The sequence below is a fragment of the Rhinopithecus bieti genome, unplaced genomic scaffold (assembly GCF_001698545.2).
Source record: "Rhinopithecus bieti isolate Rb0 unplaced genomic scaffold, ASM169854v2 scaffold_15796, whole genome shotgun sequence".
NCBI lineage: Eukaryota > Metazoa > Chordata > Mammalia > Primates > Cercopithecidae > Rhinopithecus > Rhinopithecus bieti.
In genome coordinates this window covers 1,502,973-1,511,566 of record NW_016808858.1, presented here as the reverse complement: position 1 = coordinate 1,511,566, position 8,594 = coordinate 1,502,973, and the positions used below count along the sequence as shown (strand labels likewise).

General features: G+C 37.0%; 1 protein-coding gene across 4 annotated transcripts in view; it reads left to right on the top strand.

Moving 5' to 3' along the window:
• The window catches only part of NOX4 (NADPH oxidase 4), a 177,389-nt gene that overhangs the window by 101,304 nt on the left and 67,491 nt on the right, over positions 1-8,594 (top strand). The gene's annotated exons all lie outside the window — the stretch shown is intronic.

Genomic DNA, 8,594 nt, shown 5'->3' with positions numbered 1-8,594 from the left:
ATACAGCCAACTGACACATGAAAAAATGCTCATCATCAGTGGTCATCAGAGAAATGCAAATCAAAACCACAGTGAGATAGCATCTCACACCAGTTAGAATGATGATTATTAAAAAGTCAGGAAACAACAGATGCTGGAGAGGATGTGGGGAAATAGGAACACTTTTACACTGTTGGTGGAAGTGTAAACTACTTCAACCATTGTGGGAGACAGTGTGGCGATTCCTCAAGGATCTAGAACTAGAAATACCATTTGACCCAGCAATCCCATTACTGGGTATATACCCAAAGGATTACAAATCATGCTACTCTAAAGACACATGAACACATATGTTTATTGTGGCACTATTCACAATAGCAAAGACTTGGAACCAGTCCAAATGTCCATCAATGATAGACTGGATTAAGAAAATGTGGCACATATACACCATGGAATACTATGTAGCTATAAAAAAGGATGAGTTCCTGTCCTTTGTAGGGACATGGATGAAGCTGGAAACCATCATTCTGAGCAAACTATCACAAGACAGAAAAGCAAACACCACATGTTCTCACTTATAAGTGGGAATTGAACAATGAGAACACTTGGACACAGGGTGGGGAACATCACACACCAGGGCCTGTGGTGGGGTGGGGGAATGGGGGAGGGATAGCATTAGGAGAAATACCTAATGTAAATGACAAGTTAATCAGTTCAGCAAACCAACTTGGCACATGTATACATATGTAACAAACCTGCACCTTGTGCACGTGTACCCTAAAACTTAAAGTATAATAATAAAAAAAATTTTACTTTAGGAATTAACCTTCCCTTGTGTTGGCAACTTTATTTTGAAAATCATTTCTTCACCATAACATTAAATAGAAAATATGGAATAAGAAAAGAAATTAGTTGCTGAATGCAAGTACAGAGCAGCAAGAGTTTTTGTTGTTGTTTTTTAAACTATTTTTCAAAAAAAAAGTAGAAAGAATAGTATAATGAACTCTTATGTATTCATAAAAAATATAGAGGTTAGTTTACTTTTAGTATATACTCAATCACTGAAAACTTTTGCCACCTGAAAACAGTATATCAAAGAATTTTTCACCTATGTTCACACTGAAGAGAGGCTTCTAGATCTAATTTCTTTCAGCAGGCCCAGGCCCTTTTCACAAGGCAAAAGGAAAATACAAAAGAAGTAGTGTGTAGAGCTGGAAGAGCTTTAAGTAAGTCACTTCTGCGGCCTGGCCTGCTTCTTAAGAGGTGTTTATGTTAACGGATGTGATAGCCCTGTGGCCAGCTTGAGGCAAAGATGGGAAGAAAGTAAAAGGAGAGAAGGGAATGTAGGTACAGACAAGAGAAAATGAACTGGTGACAGGAGACAGTTAAGAAAGGGAAACTGAATTTTATGTGAAATAAAATAGTCATAACTATTCACACAAAGGGCAAGAACTTTAGAATTCAGTTCCAGCTCCCTCACTTGTTACTTCTGTGTCTGTGAGTGTATCTTTCAACCTTACTAAGGCTCAGTTTGATCATCTGCAAAACAGTGCTAGTGATTCTTACCTGGAGGGGCATCTTTGATATTGTCAATATTAGTTTATAAAATAATAGGTATAAAACCCTTGGCACATCATTAGTGGTCAATACTTGGTAATACAGATATTATTACTACATTCATAATCTTAAAAGACCTGGTTTTAACTTGGTTATTGCTTTTATTTCTGAAATTACACTTTTTTTTGAGAAGCAAGTACAAGACATGAGCATGTGGCTTTTCAACTTGAAAATGAGAAACTGGGAATATGAAAGCAGTCTCAGTTACCTGAAAATCTGTCATGTGGGTGAAGGATTTGATGTTTTCTTTTCCTTTGGGATCCCAATAGGCAGAAAGTTTTAGGAGAATACATTTTTATTTAACATAATAAAGACATTTATAACAATGAGACCAGTCTAGAAATTATGAAGAGCTATCTCACAAAAGTGTTTGCAAGGATTTTTGTGCTAGATCAGGATTTTTCAATCATGGCAGTATTGACATTTTGGATCAGATAATTCTTTGATGGGATTTTGTCCTGTGTATTATGGATGTTTTGCAGCATCTTTAGCCTTAACCCACTAGAAACCAATAGTTCCCACTGTGACTGCCAAAATGTCTCCAAATGTAGCCAGATGCCTTTTGAGGGGCAAAATTACCTACAGTTGTCAACCACCACATTAGATCAATAGTTGTCCAAAATAGGGTCCCGTTCTAAAGGGCTTCAGGATGTTGTTTTAGCAGCCACTGTGAGAAAGGAGAATTTAAACACAATAGAGAATTTGAGGGATGGGAGTGCTTAGCTTGTGTTCTGACCAATCATATCAGTGAGAACAGCTCATTTTCAAATGGTCTCTCTTATGAGGATTCTGCTAAAGTACTCATATAAACATCATTATCTAAAAACATATTTTGCTTACTCAACTAGAATCCTTTTTAGAATTCCATGAAAATTATTTTGGTTACCACGAGCTCCTGAATCTTTCATGTGATGTAGACCTTTGAAAGAGAATTTGATTACTTTTAAAATTCAGAATTCTTTTTTTTTTCACATTCACTGTCATCAGTGCCCAAATAACAGTTGGATATGAATCAAAAGGAAAAGTGGGATAGCAGTATAAAGATCTAACAAGTTCATCAATAATTAAAATGACATGAGGATACCCTCATGTACTTGATATTTTTGTCATATAAATGAAAGGTTTGTTTTCTTCCCCTGTGGAATCTCAAAGTGTGGAAATAAGAACAGTACATTGTTCTTGGAGAACAAATATTGATTTAGTGACCACTTTGGGAAATAATAATGTTTGGGTTGATGGAAAAGACAAGAGAGCTTTTCCTCACCTCAAGGAAGCTCCATTAGTTACATGAGGCTCTGGAGCCTCCCTGTGGGTTGCCTCCTACAGGAAAGGACATCTCACCCTGGGCCTTGACTCTTGAGGTGGCACGGGGAGCCCTCAGTACGAAGGCTCCGAGTCCACTGCAGGCTTGTTTTAGAAGATTCAGGTTCAGAAGTGCAAGAGATGAAGATAAAGAAGTTGGATGTCTACAGTCTATATCCATCATAGTTTTCTTTTCTTACTTTTCATTTAAGAAAAAAATTGTCTTATTTCTTCTGGTTCTGTAAGAATATTTTACCAAAATGACAGAGAGGAGAAAAGGGATGATTGTAGTAAAGCAGGTTATTGGAGACCACTTCTTCCATTCTTTCACAAAAAAGATTGTTCTCTGAAAATTATCACAGATAGATGGAGGGTCATGGGAGGAAGGGAAGGAAGGGAAGGGGAAAGGGAAGGGGAAAGAGGGGAAGGGAAGGGAAGGGAAGGGGAAGGGAAGGGGAGGGAAGGGAGGGGAAGGGACAAGGGAAGGGGAGAGGGAAGGAAAGGAATTTTTCAGTGGGAAATGCTGCTTAATATAATAGTTTAATATGCAATAGTGCCTACTAATGTATTAGTGGTTTTGAAGAGTTCTTTAATATATAATCTCATAATTTTTTCTTTTATCTTTTTTTTTTTTTTTTTTTTTTTTTGAGACAAGGCCTGCATCTGTCACCCAAGCTGGAGCGCAGTGGTGTGATCATGATTCACTGCAGCTTGGACCCCCGGGCTTAGCTTCCTGAGTAGTTGGGACTACAGGCACATGTCACCATGTCTGGCTAAATTAAAAAAAAAAATTATAGTGATAGGGCCTCTCTCTGTTGCCCAGGCTAATCTCAAACTCCTAGCCTCAAGCCATCCTCCTGCCTCAGCCTCCCAAAGTGCTGAGATTACAGTCATGAGCCACCCCATGCCACCAATCCCATTAAATTTTGTTCACTCATTAAGTTAATGCTTTCTCATCTTCCCACTTTTGGGTCTCACCCTGGGAACCAACCTCATTTTATTCCACATATTCACACCTTAAACTCCACCCATTCTCTTTGAGTTCTCTGGAAATTCTTACTCATCCTTCACATCTCATCTTCATATCACTCTGCTGAGCAGCCTTCGCTGACCCTCCCTATTAGATTAAGTTTCCTGACCTTTCCTTTTATGAGCAACCCATGTGCACTCTTCAACACCAATCATTAAATTATTTGTTTAATTATTATCTGTTTAGACCATAGACCATAACCTCCATGAGCCCTTTGAAAGCCCTTTGAAAGATGAATTCATAGCACAGTATCTGGCACATAGTCAATGAATATCTGTTGAAAGAGTAAAAAGCACCTAATATAGAGTTCAGGACCTAGCTTGAGAGATGCTTTGTGGATAGATCCTCCTTCCCTCATCTCTTTATAGCACACTCTTCCTTAGAGGGTGCAACTACAGAAAAGGAAATTTGAAGGGATAAAGAAGAAAGCAGAAATACTTATTTCCAAAGTGGCTCTCATTTGGAGTAGACTGAGTCAGAATAGAGTATTTAATTAAACTCTAATCTTTGAGGTCATGGTGCTTATTTCTCTCTAACAAAAGCGGAGGGGAAAATGTATCTATGGCAAAGGTCTTTAGAAAGAACCACCAAAGACAAATAGACACAATTTGTGGATTATATCTGGTCTATGACAAAATCATTTTTCACCTCACCTCCCTTATTCTCAGCACAAACAATAACAGAAAATTACTTATTCCTAATTCTGTGCATATCTGACAAATGCTGTCAATATTTCTTAGATTCACCTAGCACCTTGTAGATTGAAATAGACCTTGACTTTACAAGGTTAGGTTTTGCATTCACATTCATTCATATTGTAAACATCAGTTTCTGTATGTTTTACTTATGCCTTATTAAATCTCAATTCTAAATACTGTTTTCTTAAAACCACTCTATCTCATAGATATTTTAAATTGTTACAATAGTTGACTTTAAATAAAATTTTAAAGCAAAGAAATTATTTTTATCAGACCATCTGTTTATCATGTACGCTTAGGAAATGGTTTATAGCTTTCCCAGATTTGGGAGGTTACAAACTCGCTCATTTGTACTACCCCAAGGAAGTTTTGTTTTCATAAGTGGAAAATAGGCAAACCTTGCTGCTGCCTAGACATGAATTTGAGTAAGGCAAATATTTCTAAGCTAAATTTTACATTATGCTATTATGGTAATTTACAGTCTTTTCCTGCCATTTCCTTCTTTGTCCAATTACTTCTATTTGGCACTTAGAAATGTAAAATGCATGCTTTCAAACATTTTCACTGCACAGTTGTCTTAAGAGTTCTCTTGAAGTAAAACAAAGCAATTTCCCATATGGTGATTCCCACTAAAAAGTGAGTATCACATTTTTGTCAAAGATAATAGCACCTACTAATTAAGTGTCTAAGAGGTTCTTTCACAGCTTTTGCAAATATTATATTATTTAATTCTTACTATATGCCTATGAGACATGTATTGTTAACTCGGTGATGCAGAAAAGAATGTGGCTCAGAGAGACTGAATAGCATGCCCAAAGTCAAACATTTAGTTGAGGTAGAGATGAGATACAAACACAGACCTGTCTGGCTGAAGGCGTGTTATTAACTGTTCTGCACTGTCTCTGTTCTGCCACACTCTCCGTCCATGCTGAGGACTTTCATATTTCTAACACTTTTCTTACTTTTGGACATCTATGTTGCTGGTGTAAGAAAACAAAAATAAGTCTAAAATTACCATTTAGAACTGAGATTTATTGAAAACACATATATGTGTTTTCTATAGTAATGTGAAAGCTTTGGATTGTCCATACTACTAAACTCTTCTAATATTGTGAAGTGGTGACATTTGAATAAATCCTCCTGTTTTAAAAAGTCTAATACTTATTTTCATATAGTGTGCCAGTTAGAAAGAATCAAACTGCTAGTATATACAGCTATTACAAATTCAGTAGTTTGAGTTTTAGCTCACTTTTTAAGATGGAGATTAAGCTTTTCACACTGAAAGTACAAGTTCAAAGTACCAAAGACAGGACACAGAAATACTATTTCTGTCAAGGTAAAGCTGAGCTTGAAGCACTGATTTATTAGGAAGGCAAAGGTTGGAGTTTTGATTATTTAAAATGCTTCACTATTTTTCATACATGACATTGACTTCCCTACACAAGGACAATATCCTAATTTGATGAGTTTTCCAAGAAAATTGTGATTGTTTCTTGCTGTGGTACACCCATATTTTCTCATGGTAAAACCTCACACGCGTTTGCTGCCAAGATTGATGAAAATTACAGGACCTTGTATAGTATCAGATTGTGGATTCTGGAATACAACTTGGGATGGAGACCTGTATGCTCTACTTTCTAATATTATGACTCTGGAGATGAAAATTAACATACTTAATCTTTGGTTTACTTCTTTATGAAAATGTAGTTAATGATAGCAACTTTTCCATGGAGTTACTCTGAATATTAATCAAAAACATATAATTAAGTGGTATGTGTGGTGCTTGGAATATAGTAAACTCTCCATAAATGGATTTAGTTATAGTTGTTTCAGATAATGACTGAGGGACCAAAGACATGGATTAAATTAAGATTTTTTGTCTCATTTTTCAGTATGTAGTAACTGACTAAGCTTTGGCCACAGATTGGTTTAGAAACAGTCATTTGGGGGGACTGATGACTTATTTGCCTTTTATGGTCTTCTAGCCTTAAGGATGAATGATGTTTTAGGTTAGGTTTCCTTGGAAACAGGCTGGCAGGCATATTGCATACAGCAGATTTGTTGGGAAGTATGGTTAGGACAGCAATCAATAACGATTAACTAAAAACACAAGGCAGAACTTGAACTATGTGATACAAGTCCATAGAGGTCCCAGAAGATCTGATGGGAGCTCTGCTGATGAAATGATACCTTACAGCGGTTCTGTCTTGAAGTCAGGGGGCCAAACCTTTGTAACCCCCAATTGACCAGTCATTGGATTTGAGATACCTCCAGGGTGAGGCACTTAGACACAGGCAAGGAAACTTTGTTCTGTGGATAGCTATTCCTGGGGCAGGTCTCAGTAGTGAGCCCTCGCAGGCAACCTTTTCAGAACCTGGAAGAATGGTGAATGAGTATGTTGATTCTGGAAGTTGGGCGGAGGGTGTGAAAGGAAAGTGTCTGAGCAGTGCAACAGTGTCCATTAAGTAACTTTTAAAAACATGGATGTTTTATGAGAAATTCTCCATTTTTAAAACTAGAAATTAAATGTGATGTACATCTAAATTCTAGTTTATCTACACTAATTAAACTTTAAAAATCTGTTGTCCAAACTACAAATTTGTTTACATTTGAGAAGTTTAAAGCATAGAGTATTGAAGTGACCAAAGTAACCAAAATAATACAATCAATAGCCGGAACACATTTGTTGACTCTTCTCCCACTTTACACCTTTATTGATTTGAAACCTGTGTAGAACGTAACATTTTGTTCTTCAACTATGCAATGGATGTCTGCAAGTATTTTCCAGCTGTGCTCTGTGATTACCAAATTTAAGACTATCTACCAAATCAAATCCTTTATTAAGGTTTGTGCTCACCTAATTTACCTGTATAAATTACAGATGATTGGAAAAAGTCCTAACTTAAGAAAGCATGAAACCTAGTGCTTACTACAAAATGTAGCGTATCTTCATATTTAGCTGAGGTAGACATTAATTTCATAGATTCTCAATTATGGAAATAATGCAGAATCTGCCTTTTAAATAGTAGTAATTAATCGATGTTTACATGAATACCTCTTTATTCTTCTGTTATTATTTTTATTCAGGAACAAACTGTCATGAGTGTCCATGTGAAAAGACCACCAAACAGACTTTGTGTGAGCAATAAAGCTTTTTAATCACCTGGGTGGACGCAGGCTGAGTCTGAAAAGAGAGTCAGCAAAGGGAGACAGGGGTGGGGCTGTTTTATAGGATTTGGGTAGGTAGTAGAAAATTACAGTCAAAGGGGGTTGTTCTCTGGTGGGCAGGGGCTGGAGTCACAGGTGCCCAGTGAGGGAGCTTTTGAGCCAGGAGAAGGAATTTCACAAGATAATGTCATCAGTTAAGGCAGGAACCAATCATTTTAACTTCTTTTGTGACTCTTCAGTTACTTCAGGTCGTCTGGATGTATACATGCAGGCTTTGGGCTCAGAGGCCTGACATTCTTGTCTTCTTGTATTAATAAGAAAAACAAAATGAAATAGTGGTAAAGTGTTTGGGAAGTGACAGTTTTTGGGTGGTATGGAGAGATAATGGACAATGTTTCTCAGAGCTGCTTCGTGCGGGATTAGGGATGGCATGAGAACCTAGAGTGGGAGAGATTAAGCTAAAGGAAGATTTTGTGGTAAGAGGTGATATTGTAGGGTTGTTAGAAGAAACATTTGTCAATAGAATGATTGGTGATGGCCTGGATATGGTTTTGTATGAATTGAGAAACTAAATGGAAGACACAAGATGCAAATAAGAGAAGGAGAAAACAGGTATTAAAGGACTAAGAATTGAGAGGACCCAGGACATCCAATTAGAGTGCCCAAGGGGTTCAGCATAATTATTTGCTTGGTTGGTGAGTTTTTTGGGCTCTATCCTTGAGTTTTGTTTTGTTTTTTATGTTATCATACAGCAGGCCAGATTGATTTAGGTAAAACAACACTCTTCATTTAAAATACAG